We start from the raw sequence: 12,664 nt of genomic DNA on the forward strand, positions 1-12,664 counted from the left end.
TATTTAGAAAATATTTACATGCATACACATTTTTATTGTTAATATATATATATTTAACGTATAAACAATTTTTTTTCTTAAATATATACATGCATGTGTTTGCCTTCATATATGCATAAGAAATATACACACACACACACACACACACACACACAAACATATGTTATGTAAACAAAAAATGTATAATACAAGATTTACAATATTTTGGATATAATTCAATTAGATTTTCCAAATGCATCATCAGAAGTTTACTAATATCTATATATATATGTGTGTGTGTGTGTGTGTGTGTTTTGTGTATTTTTATTATGTATATATAAATATCTTTCTATCTGCTTCAATTTTCCTCAAACTAGTCAACTGAACACACAAAAAACACACGTGTTATTCTTTTCACCGGTTTCCTTTGCAGATTTAATTTCATCCTAAATAATGTTTGCTACCCTTTTGACTAAACGCTTAATGATGATTGTGTGAAGATTTGGAAGTTTAATCAGTGCTGTGTGCAGCTTCTCTCCTGTCTGGATCTGTCCTGCCCTCTAGTGGCCATCGGCTCCAAAACAACATTAACTTCAACTTCAACCCAATCATAAGAGTCGGAATTGTAACATATTCCAAAAATAAATATTCGAGGTCAGAAATGAATGCATAGAGGTCTATTGGGAGAGCTATAAACATTGCTAGAATGTGTTTGTAACTATGCTGCTACTGTGAACATAAACCAAGGACAACAAAAAATAAATAGTATCTAGAACATATATGGTTTTGTTTCCTATTTCATCAAAGAAATGACCATTTTAGACCATTTTTCCTACATTAATATATACTTATATATATATATATATATATGTATATATATATATATGTATGTGTGTGTATGTATATGTATATATATATATATATATATATATATATGTGTGTGTGTGTGTGTGTGTGTGTGTGTGTGTGTGTGTGTGTGTGTATATATATATATATATATATATATTTTTTATTTTTATATATATTTATATATATATATATATATATATATATATATATATATATATATATATATTTTGTATATATTTCAAAATATGTAAAAAATAATTTGAAAGTAAAATATTATATAAACAAATCAACAACAAATAATGCATTGTTTAAACATGCATACACATATACGCAAAGTACACGTTTAAACATTACATATATCGTACAGATAATAACAAAAACCATATGTTTTCATGTGGTTGAAAACATTGCTTAATTGTTTACGATTTCAACACCTGTTTTTAAACAGAATCGCATCTCGTCTCCTACGTAACATTGCTTTCATCGGCAGAGTACACCATGATTACGTAAAAGACACTGCAGAAACACGCAAAACTGTCTATTTACTTTAATGATAAATAATAACAACACGTAAGTATATATTCTGAATCTATACGTAACCTAGTTGCTAAAGCAATCTGTTATTGTGTGCTAAACAGCTTGAGAGGCAGCAGAGAGAGACGGAGAGATGGAGAGAGCGAGAGAGGCATCAGATGCCCAGTGAGAGGTCAGCTCGATATCGAATTTTTTCGAATATTTCGCTGAATACCTCCTGGCACTGTAAATATTTTTGACTACAGCCTGGTACTTTAGGGAAGCCAGTTCTCCCCGCACAGCTCTGCTGCACTTCTAGCCTGCCCAGAAAAAGAGAGAGAGAGAGAGAGATAGAGATAGAGAAGAAACATCGCTTCGGGTTATTCATGGATTGACTCTTCAAATCCCAACATATGCTCCTCTGTTTCCATTCCCAAGCACCGGGAGAAATGGACCATTTCCTCTCTGCAGCCTCCTCTCTACCACCCTGTCCGCTGCTCGCGATGTAAATCAGAGAGAGAGAGAGAGCGATGCGAGCCGATGCAACCCAAGCGCATGTGAGGTGTGTGTGGGCTGCCTGAGTGAAGTTAAAGACCCCATCCAGCAGCCTGTCAGTCCATCGTGTGTGTGTGTGTGTGTGTGTGTGTGTGTGCGTGTGCGTGCGCGTGCGCGCGTGCGATATTCTTTAAATAACAGTTTCAACTAGATCTGCTTCTCTCGAAAGCAACAGAACTGCACGTTTAGGTCGTAGTTTTTGATTCCGATTCAAATGCGGATGCTTATGCATTCGTGGCACATCGTAAAAAGTACAGTATAGCAATAAGTTGGACGAAATACATGCATGTTCATGTTTTCATGCATTGAGGTCTGTATTTGTGCAAAATGCGTCTCTGGCCTTAGAAACAACACACGAGATTATATCACACTAGGAGCAAAGACAGCATGTGTATGTAGTTATATAGGAATAGTTTGAGATTTTTAGGGTTTTTGAGAGGTCTGTATTTATTAGATCTGAAATGCAGTAAAATAGTAGTTTTTTTTATATATATATATATATATATATATATATATATATATATATATATATATATATATATGATTAAAATTTGTAATTTATTCCTGTGATGACAAATGATTTCAGTCTTTGGCGTCTCTAGATCCTTCAGTAATCATTCCAGTATTCTGATTGGCCCCCCAGTTATCATCAGTCGTCAATGGTGCTCAATAAAATTCATTCTTGGCATTTCCAATGTCGGAAATATTTTTTTTCCGCTCAATATTTTTACGGAAAGCGTGATGCATTTTTTCTGCACCCTTTGAGGAAACAAAATGTGAAAAGCAATAACGTTAGCAATAGCAGATGATGTATGAAAGTATGAAAATTCAGCTGTGAATTCTACAATAATGACGTTCAGGAATGTCGTTTTTCTCAAATAATGCGAGTTAATTCTTACACGTCTTAAAAAAAAAAAAAAAAGCATAGATTACCACTGCGACCAATAAGAAAGCCGCGGTTTAATACTCGGGTTGAGAATAAACCCAGTCCAGAGTGTTTGAAGAATATCAATGCATCCACAGACACTGTAATCCTCATCCAAATATTTTTATTTTCTGTGCCGTTCTTTCAAACGTCTTGAGTTTACGCAGCTGATGTGTCACATTCAGAGATCACTTTAATAATAGTCTCTGAACTGACGATCAAACACCAAACGCGAGATAGGACGCGTCATTTTAGACAGATTTTCCAAGCTGTGTCAGAAGATCAAATCTAAAGGCATGTCAGGCAGTGGCATGTTTGTATTTCTGTGTGTGTGTTTTTTTTTTTTTTTGCACAGTGTGCTGCTGTCACGCATCTTTCAGCTAGTTTTATTTATTTATTTATTTTTGTTCTTAAGATACTCTCAATCTTTTCTTGCTTCCCGTACAAGAGGTTTTTTTTTTGCTTTCCGCGCCTTCCTGATCCAGCTGTGTCATTCCTTTTTTCATTCTCCCTTTGATCGCCCGTAACAGCCATCCATCTCTTCTGCGCTTCAATCTGCTGTTGACTCTCACTGTAAACTCCAAACATCTTCACAACTGTCTAAAGTCTTTCTAGCAGTAAATAGACACTTTTAGCGGGATATAAACTAGAAGAAACGGTGATTTTTCCATTAAAACAATCGTTAGCGCCAATGATGTTGTTTTTCCACACCGGTCTATTTTATTCACTTTAAATAGACCCGCCCCTAAATGACTCGTTCAAGATGGGCCGTTCATGGTCCAAAAAAACAACACGCTTCAGACTTTTTGCCGCTAGTCAATCGTCTGGCTACACGATCTTCACTTCTCAGTCAAACACGGTTTCATTGGAAGACTTAATCATTTAAAAAACCATCTTACCACCCACTCACACGCATATTGGCAGACTAGACCAGTCTAGAAGTCAGTGATATTTATTAATGAAAACGCATGAACATTATATATTGACCATTAAAAATATTGACCAACAGCCCTTTCTTGTGTGTTACCACCCACTGTATGATGCCGGGGTCGCGACAGCGGTGCCGCGGCTCAGGTGCTGAGAACTGCCCTCTGGGTAAAAAAAAATAAAATAAAATAAAATAAACAACCAATGCACATGCTGTAGAGTTAACGTTGTTGTGTTGAATTCGTGTTTTGAGTTGAGGGAGGAAAAATAATTATTATATATTTTCATTATACATTGAAATTAAAAGAAAAAACAAAAATCGCAGCAAATATATACACATATAAACATATAGACACTGGCTGGAATTTCTGTTTTAAAAGCCTTAAATGATAATTGTCACTGCAAGCTGAAGCTTGACTGAAACAGTAAATAATGTGAAATAATTAAGAAAAATAAAATAAAATTGTTTTAGTATAACTGGAATTCTTTTATACTTTTTTATTACAATTTTATTACCATTTTTCTCAGTCGCTTTTTGCTGCATTTCTCAACTCATCTTTATATTTTGAAAAATGTGTGCTTTTCTTAAAGAAAGCCGTACAAACATAATGAATTATCTGCAAAAGTCTGAACCTATAGTTCATAGCTCATATACCTATAGAACCTATAAATCTATAGTTCATCTCTCAAAAGTAAATATTTATGTCAGTGAACATATCAGAGGCATCAGAATGAAAAGTCCTTGTGTCATTGTTCACAAACAAGATGAAAAATGTTTAGTCATGTTGTCAGTGTAACCCGATGTAAACTATGAGCATTATGTATGCTATATCTCCTATCAAAAATGCTCACGTTATGTGGGATATTGAATAAATAATGTTTGAATAACAGCACTGAGGATATGGTCCATCTCCCAGCATTTAGCTGCCCTCCTCAGCCAATTTAAGGCCAATTGACAACATGGTCCACGATAATGGCCCTTATTTCATCTGATATGCGCCTCTGTTTTTGGCCTCTTCCCACGTTGCCTTTGTGCACCGTGAATCTTCATCATGATAAGATCAACCATTTTGCATTTACTGATTAATACGGTGAGCTAATGACTAGATGTTTAAGAGGAATGGCTATAGCACAGAGAGCTATACAATACATTGAGAGCAACACGATATTAGCAAGTGAAAATATAGGAAATCACAGAAAAAATACACAATCGGCTGCATGAATGTACCAACTGCAAACAATTGCAATTTGTTCAAAAGAATGAGAACGACGTGCACAAGTGATTAGATGATGAAAATTTCATTTCTGATCTGAGAAATCCCCAGAATAATATTTTAAGCTGTTTTTATTTTTGTTTTTATTTAGTACTTGACATTAAAAAAACTAAATTGTACAATCAAGTTAAACTAAATGATAAACTCAAATAAAAAGTTTTGATAATTTATTTGATTTCAGCCAATGTTTATTTGCTCATCTCAAGTAACAAAATTGCTTTATAATATAAAATAGTTATTATAATAATTATTTTTGTTTTACCCACAGCCCTGCCAGTACAGTAATCATTCCCTGTTCACACACACACACACACACACACACACTCAGAAATGTGACGAATGTGGTTACAGCATATTTTATGCGCGGCGAGTCTGGGATCACGTTGCAAAACTGTGACTAGTTCAAATCTAATTTAAAATCTGGATATAAACAGAACATCTTATGATAAAAAAAATGAATAAGAAATACTTAACATTCTGGCATGTAACATTTTGAGGTCTGAAATATTTTGCCGATCGTAAGATTTGCTATTGCAAGTTGTATTAAATTAAAATAAAATAAAATGCAGAACAGCAGCCTATTCAGGAGTGATCTCAGACTTGTGCACCTCACAAACTATTTGCTCGGCACCGCTGTTAATATTTTACAGTCCACAGGCTTCCTCTCCACACTTCACCTCATAAGACACCGGCTCTTTTCAAAGTACCAAATGCCACAAGCTTTCCTTCCGTCTTTTTTCTATTGGAATCGCATTGGCAAATGCATAGGAAGAGCTTCGAGCCAATTCCCCTCAGGCATTCGTAAAAATAGAGCTTTTTTTTTCCTTCTCCTTTGCCTTTTGAGACTTAATGACTCTTTTGCAACTCCACGGAGAATTGCTCTCAGTAATTGATTATTAAAACTTGAAATTGCAAAGCACATCCATTATTTGATGAGTGAATGTGTTATCCTCGTAATTAACAAAGCGGGGTACTCGCCGTCCTTCCACGCCGAGACCTCTGGAGTGAAAAAAAGAAAGGAGGAAAGAAAAAAAAAAAAAAAGGACAGAAATCCTGGGGTTAAGCAGACGAGAGAGTCCGCTCTGAAACACTGCAATTAGCTTCGACTACAATCTATCAGAACGAGGGAGGGAAAAAAAAACATGGCCACAAGCCTATGTCCGTTTATTCCCTCGATCTGAGAGAGAGAGAGAGAGAGACGCATTAAAAGCAAGAAAGTTTGAAGAGGAAGTACGTTCTGTGCAAACTGCATTTGTTTTAACTGTCTTCGTAACAAAGTCTGCGAGTGTTGTGTTAATGGGCCGCGCTCTGGAAATAACTCTCGCTTTAAAGGAACGGTTCATCTCGAAAGGGAAATTCTGACATTATTTACTCGCCCGCATGTCGTTCGGGAGACTTTTTTACGCAGATATTTTGCATACGACAGCAATTCGGTGACCACGGGTGTCAAGCTCCATAAAAAGCGCGTGTAAAAGTAGTTCAGTCGACTCGCGCTTAATTGCGAGTCTTCATACGAAGTCAGGTTTGTGTAAGGAATGCTTCACATCCACCAAAGCGCTGAAATCTCATCCACACCTTGCGTCTAGTCTGAATGAAATGAGACAAATATCCACTGAATGGCTCCGGTATGTAGATTTCAAAAATAGAGCACACTTTTTTTTTTGTCTTGCATGGAGCTTTTGTCGAACTGAATAGTATGCGGGTTTGGAGGTTTTTTCGGTTTTGGCTCCGTTTCAATTTTCACAATCACTTTTTTTTTTCAGACAAAGCAGGCTTTAATTAAATTCCAGTGTAGCTGAATTATTTGCAAAATCTCACTCTCATTGTGTCTTCCAACAAATGGCAAAACCATTTGAGGTAATTAAAGATTAGAGCAACATAATTATCAGGTCGCTATCAGGCATCTGATTATACTACGCGCCTCTTAATGAGCGGCATGAATATCGCTTAAATTAGAGATTGTTGAAAGTTCAGAAATACTGCCGAAATTCGACGAATGCTTATTTGCAACGTATTTACGCAAAATGTACAGTGCACGTGAAAATAGAAAATGTATATTGAAGGATAAACTTAAAAGGTATAAAAGGATACTCTTTTTTTGGTTATACGTGCATGTATATCTAGCTTCATATCTGATTGAATATTGATAATATTGATATGTCAATTAATCAATCAATCATAATTAAGCGATACCACTGTCCGGCTCAATAAACATAAGCATTTAAATTTATACAAAAGTTTCGCAACAAAAATCAAAAAAGCTTCAACAATAATATGCATCAAATAGTAGCCTAAATGAATCACTGTTTTTGAGTGGCTAAAAAAACGAATCAAATGACTCAATAACATTGGCTGGCGAATAAATCAGTGAATGACTTTGAAAGAATCAGCAGAGTAAATGATTCAATGAAGTACACATTCCTGAAAAAACATACATCTCCAAATAATTTTTCGAAAGATTTGTACGCTACTTTTCGCCACCTACTGGTATAATAACGTAACTGCTGTAAAATACTGGTTTAATATTCGCAACGCAACATCTAGTGACTACTCTTAAAGTAAAAGCATTATTATTATTGCAGTAGAAACATGAATTATGTTTAGGTTACAATCAAATATAGCACAGAAATTCATGCATGAACATACGATATAGTGCATGGTTTTCATTTCAGGGTGGGGTGATTATGTCCAAAAATATTAATGCATTATGAGAGTGATTTTGAGGCTAAATATTGGCCGATGCTGAACATCATCAAATTAAGTTATATCACAACCACTCTCAAGTTAATACTATTTTATACACAATATTGCCATTCATTTAACAGCTCTAAACAAATTCAAATTAAAAAGAAAAACAATAAGGTGCATCAGATACGGTCTTGGCCAAAGAATAAATGTTTTTGAGTGATTCGGCTAGAGTGAATGATTCAAATGAATCATTCGTAAAGGCAGCTGATCGAATCGGCTGAGTAAATGATTCAATGACTCGCTCATAAAGTACACATTCCTGGATAAATCGGTACACATCTCTCATACAGAAGTCACTTGTCGCCTCCTAAAGGTGTAACAATATGTAATGTAATGTAATGTAAATGTAATATCTAGTGACTTGCTTTTAGAAATTCAGACCTGTTTAGTAAGTGTTATCAATAAAACCAATATAAATTATACATAAAGGTTAAGTAAAGGAGATCCACGCATTGTCATTTCATGCGTGCAGGAAGCATGTAGATTTATAAATGGTGAAACAGCATTGATGATTGGATCCAGAGCCGATAGGACGATGTTCCTGTTTTACAGGAAGTGCTATATTAAGTCCTCAGCAACCCTACGGTAGCGTCTCCTTGTTGTGTGTGTGTGTGTGTGTGTTTTACGGGAGCACGACAGGATTGTTTACAGTAGAGTAAAGTCACTTGCTCCTGTAATCCTTGCTTACTTTGCTGGCGGTTCACTACCTTAGGGGCCTCGCTGACATTAGCACTGGCATTAATGGGAACTGGAGTTGTTCGTGCCTCGGGGCCCAGCTTGACCCCTTCCGAGGGAACACTTCCTGTGACACGCTCTGGTTATGTACCCTCACCTTCGGCCCCGGCGTGCCTCATCTCACCTCACAACCGGGTGCATCCAGCAGACGACAGAGCGGGCGCTAGAGCTGGTTTCCTCAGCCGCTGTGCTGGCGGTGGACGAAATCGGATGAATTTTTTGCAATTCTTTTACGATGCAATTACATCAAACCGCCGTATATGCCAGTAAAACACATCTTTTACTGCTAATCCGCCAATTACCGTGCACGCAACGCAAAACCTTTTCCATGCATCATTTCTTAACGCCTATGAACAGGGCCGGAGGGATGCTATGCACTGTGCAGACTGACTAAAATGCTCTTTATTTGTATTCATTTAAGCTTTCCTACACAGCGCTCGGCCAAAATGAATGACTTTTGATTTTTTCTATTTTTGCTGCATGCAACAATTCTTCATTTAGAGCTCTCTTAGCATATTTATACAGCATATATATAAGCGCTTATTCATTTTTCGTTTAAATTAGCTCTAACGTTTAACAATCTTAGTTGACATTTCAACGTTACCATTAATTTTGTTTATAGCTGTTAACATCATTTCATGCGCGATGTAATGCATTGTTCGATTTCACATGAGCAAAGTATAGTGAGCAATTAACAAAGATGAATAAATACCGAAAAACTATTAGTGCTGGTCAATGTTAGGTAACTCTTTAGTTGGAACTTACTGTAAAGTATTACAGAAATATGTAAATATTGCAGTTGACTGTGAATATGAATGCATATCTGATGCATAGAAATGAAAATTATTCCATTTAAATCATTGAAAAGTATTTATGATATTTAAATGTATTTATATATATATATATATATATATATATATATATATATATATATATATATATATATATATATATATATATACACACACACACATACAGTATATATAGATAACCACAAGGTTGAATAAAAAAATAAAACATGTAAATAAAATACTATTGTTTTGAGCTATGCTATGTAGTGTAGGTAGCAGGCAGTCAGCGGAGGGCCCCAGACACAGGGGCCTTATAGTGAAGCAGATCACAGCTATCCACAGGCACTTTGGACTGCATTTAGCAGGATGAATTCATTAAGGAGCGCTTTCTCTCAAGTGCTCTCTCTCTGACAGCTGCTCTCTCTCTGTAGAACCCTGCAGCCAAACACAGATCAATGGGAGAAATACATCCACAGGAGCGTTTAACAGCAGACCTTGGAAGACGCGGAGTGCGTTTAAGACATCAGTGCATCTATATCCTCCAGATCTGAGAAGTGAAAGCGTTCTGCCGAGAAAGAGAGAAAGAGAGAGAGAGAGAGAAAGAGAGAGCAGTGCTCGGGGTTGGAGGAGAAGAGAGATGCCGCGTTTAAACTCGCAACAGGGATCCAGAGAGGTTCAACTCTCGCATGCACGTTATGTCATGTGAATGCTGCATGGGATTTCTGATCACCGCAGAGCTGCGGACTCTCACATGCCGCCCGGCGGGTCACTCGGCAGATGGCGGTCAGAGAGACATGCTAATTGTGCGGCGGGCATTACAGATGCTGCCAAAGACGAGGTGTCTGACAACCGATTTCTCAATTTCAAACTATTGCATCTAAAGGGTTTCGGCATGCACGCACACAAACAGAGACGTAAAACACACAAAAAAAAGCTAAATCTTGATAAATAGGGTGATAAATAGGGTTTGGACAAAGTGCATTGCGGATAGCAACGGATAACACTGCATCTGCAATAAAGGCAATCGTTGAAGGCATTTGCGAGAAAGCGTTGTTATGCTGTTATACTGTTTGTAATAAGGATGGATGAGTAGCGGCTAGACCTTTGAGCCTTTGCCAAGACAAAGTCGTGTCATTTGCGATTGGTGTTAATTCTAAAAAAATAAGTGTAAATGGTGATATAAAATAAAATAAATACTATCCAAAATAGTAACTGAGATAGGCATCGGAGTGGTAAACATAGGAAATAGGAACAAAAGGTAATTAAAAGAAATAAAAGAAAGTTTCCAGCAGGGTATGTAGAATTGAAATTAAATTAAATATAAATATACAGTTGTTATAATAATCTAATGTGGTAATATTACAGAATTTATTTACTAGTATTATCATGAACTATCCATTAACAAACGTATAATAGTGCAGAACAAAAGAAAAATTAAATATATCTCTCTTTCTTTCAGTTTCTTGTTTTATGGCGAATTCAAACAATTAACACGCCGCCCATGTAGCATGCCGTTTGTGTGTTTCCCACAGCTAAGGTATCTGCTAAATAAACCGTTTAAAAAAAAAAGGAGATCTCACCTTTTAGAGGAAGAACAGCACCTTCGGAAGGTATTCCACAAGATAATCCATCCAATTTACAAGTGATTAGTCAGATTGGAGTTTGTTGCTAAAAGCTAACCTGAGGAGCTCACCTGCAGGAGCGAAGAAGCGGTTTAACGATCCTCTACCGCCATCTTGCGGCGAGCGGCATGTAATGCAGGACTCACGCCATGCACTTTTTAACTGCTCTGTTTATTTGTTCAATTTAAGAGTTAAGCGAGGGATAATGTACACTGAGTCCACACGCTTCGCGATAATGCGTCGTAACTTACGTTAGTTATTCGGTTGACCCGGTTGACCTTGGGACGCCGACATTGACCAATCAGAAATCAGAAAAAATAAGCTATATCATATAATTTAAACGCCTCTCCGCGAATGTTAGCACGACAAAGTCTACCGCGTTAAAACACTTACATATTAAGTTTAAGTAATTTGACGTGACATGTCGAGCAGTAAAGGTTACGCATCGCGTGGGGTTGCTGGGGTGTTGCTAGGCAGAAACGCATACGGACAGATGAAAGCCTGCATTTGTTCCATTTGTTCCAATTTTTATTGACATCTTTATATATATATCTCCTCATTTGTACGCTTAGGATAAAAGCGTCTGCTAAATGACTAAATGTAAAATGTAATATATATATATATATATATATATATATATATATATATATATATATATATATATATATATATATATATAATAAATAAATAAAATATAAAATATAAAAAGTATAAAAGTACAAAGTATAAAATATAAAGTATAAAGTGGCTGTTGTGAATTGTTCAATTTCGCAAACGTAATGGGAATGTCACTTCTAAATGTTCTATAAAAATATTGTTGCGTCAAATAATCGTAAAACGCTTTAGAAGAACGTTCCATGAACAATGAATAATGTCCGTGAACCAACAAACATTCTATTGACGTGGCTTTTTTTACTCTTTGCAGAAGTTCCCTCAGCTGTGCTGCTTTGCTCTACTCTTCTGTCCAGTCGTTCCCGAAAACTGACTCGGTGGGGTTTGAGTCTGGACATCCCTCGCTTGAAGTGAAGGCTGTCGTGGCATTGCCCGGAGGTTTGTTTTTGGGTTCTTTTCTTGCCGTAGGATGAGTCCCTAACCCTCGAGCTGAGTCCAGAGCGCGCAGGGCTTTGCTGTGAGATGTGCCAGTGTTCTTGCTTTAAGCCAATGGCAGACTCTGGATCCGGCAGAAGATCCCTGGAGCATCGTGCTTTCTCCTCCGTGTTTGACTGCTGGTGTCACGCGGCACGAAACATCCTCTCACACACTCAGCGGTGCACACAAACCCTTCATAAGGCCCTCTTCCAATAATGAATAGTCCACCGGTTATTTGTTATTTAGAAAAAACCTTTGACCTATTGATTATAAGTCAAAGTTTGTGAGAAAATTATGCATTTGTTGCATCCTACAGATGAATATATAATAACTGACAGCCTACGGTTGTGCAGAAAACCATGAAAAGTACAGTAACACTGCATTTATGACCCACTCTGATTATTAACTAGATGCTTTAGCTTGCGTATTACTATAATATTCGCTGTTTAAAGCCCATATTAAACGCTTTATTCTTCCTGATCATATTTTAGATCCCTTAATCCCACCTGAACTTAACAACGACCTGCTATTAGCAGCAAGTTGAGAGTTTATTGAAAGAAAAGTCTTAAAAAGATCATTTTGGATGGAACAAGGTTTTTCAAGTTTATTTGCTGTCAGTGTCATGAAACATACAGGAAATAAAAGTACAAAAACGTG

The 12,664-nt window shown here is 36.5% G+C and overlaps 1 protein-coding gene across 1 annotated transcript in view; it reads left to right on the top strand.

Moving 5' to 3' along the window:
* The window catches only part of LOC122362980 (extracellular calcium-sensing receptor-like), a 166,342-nt gene that overhangs the window by 76,369 nt on the left and 77,309 nt on the right, over positions 1–12,664 (top strand).

The sequence above is a fragment of the Puntigrus tetrazona genome, chromosome 18 (assembly GCF_018831695.1).
Source record: "Puntigrus tetrazona isolate hp1 chromosome 18, ASM1883169v1, whole genome shotgun sequence".
Classification (NCBI taxonomy): domain Eukaryota; kingdom Metazoa; phylum Chordata; class Actinopteri; order Cypriniformes; family Cyprinidae; genus Puntigrus; species Puntigrus tetrazona.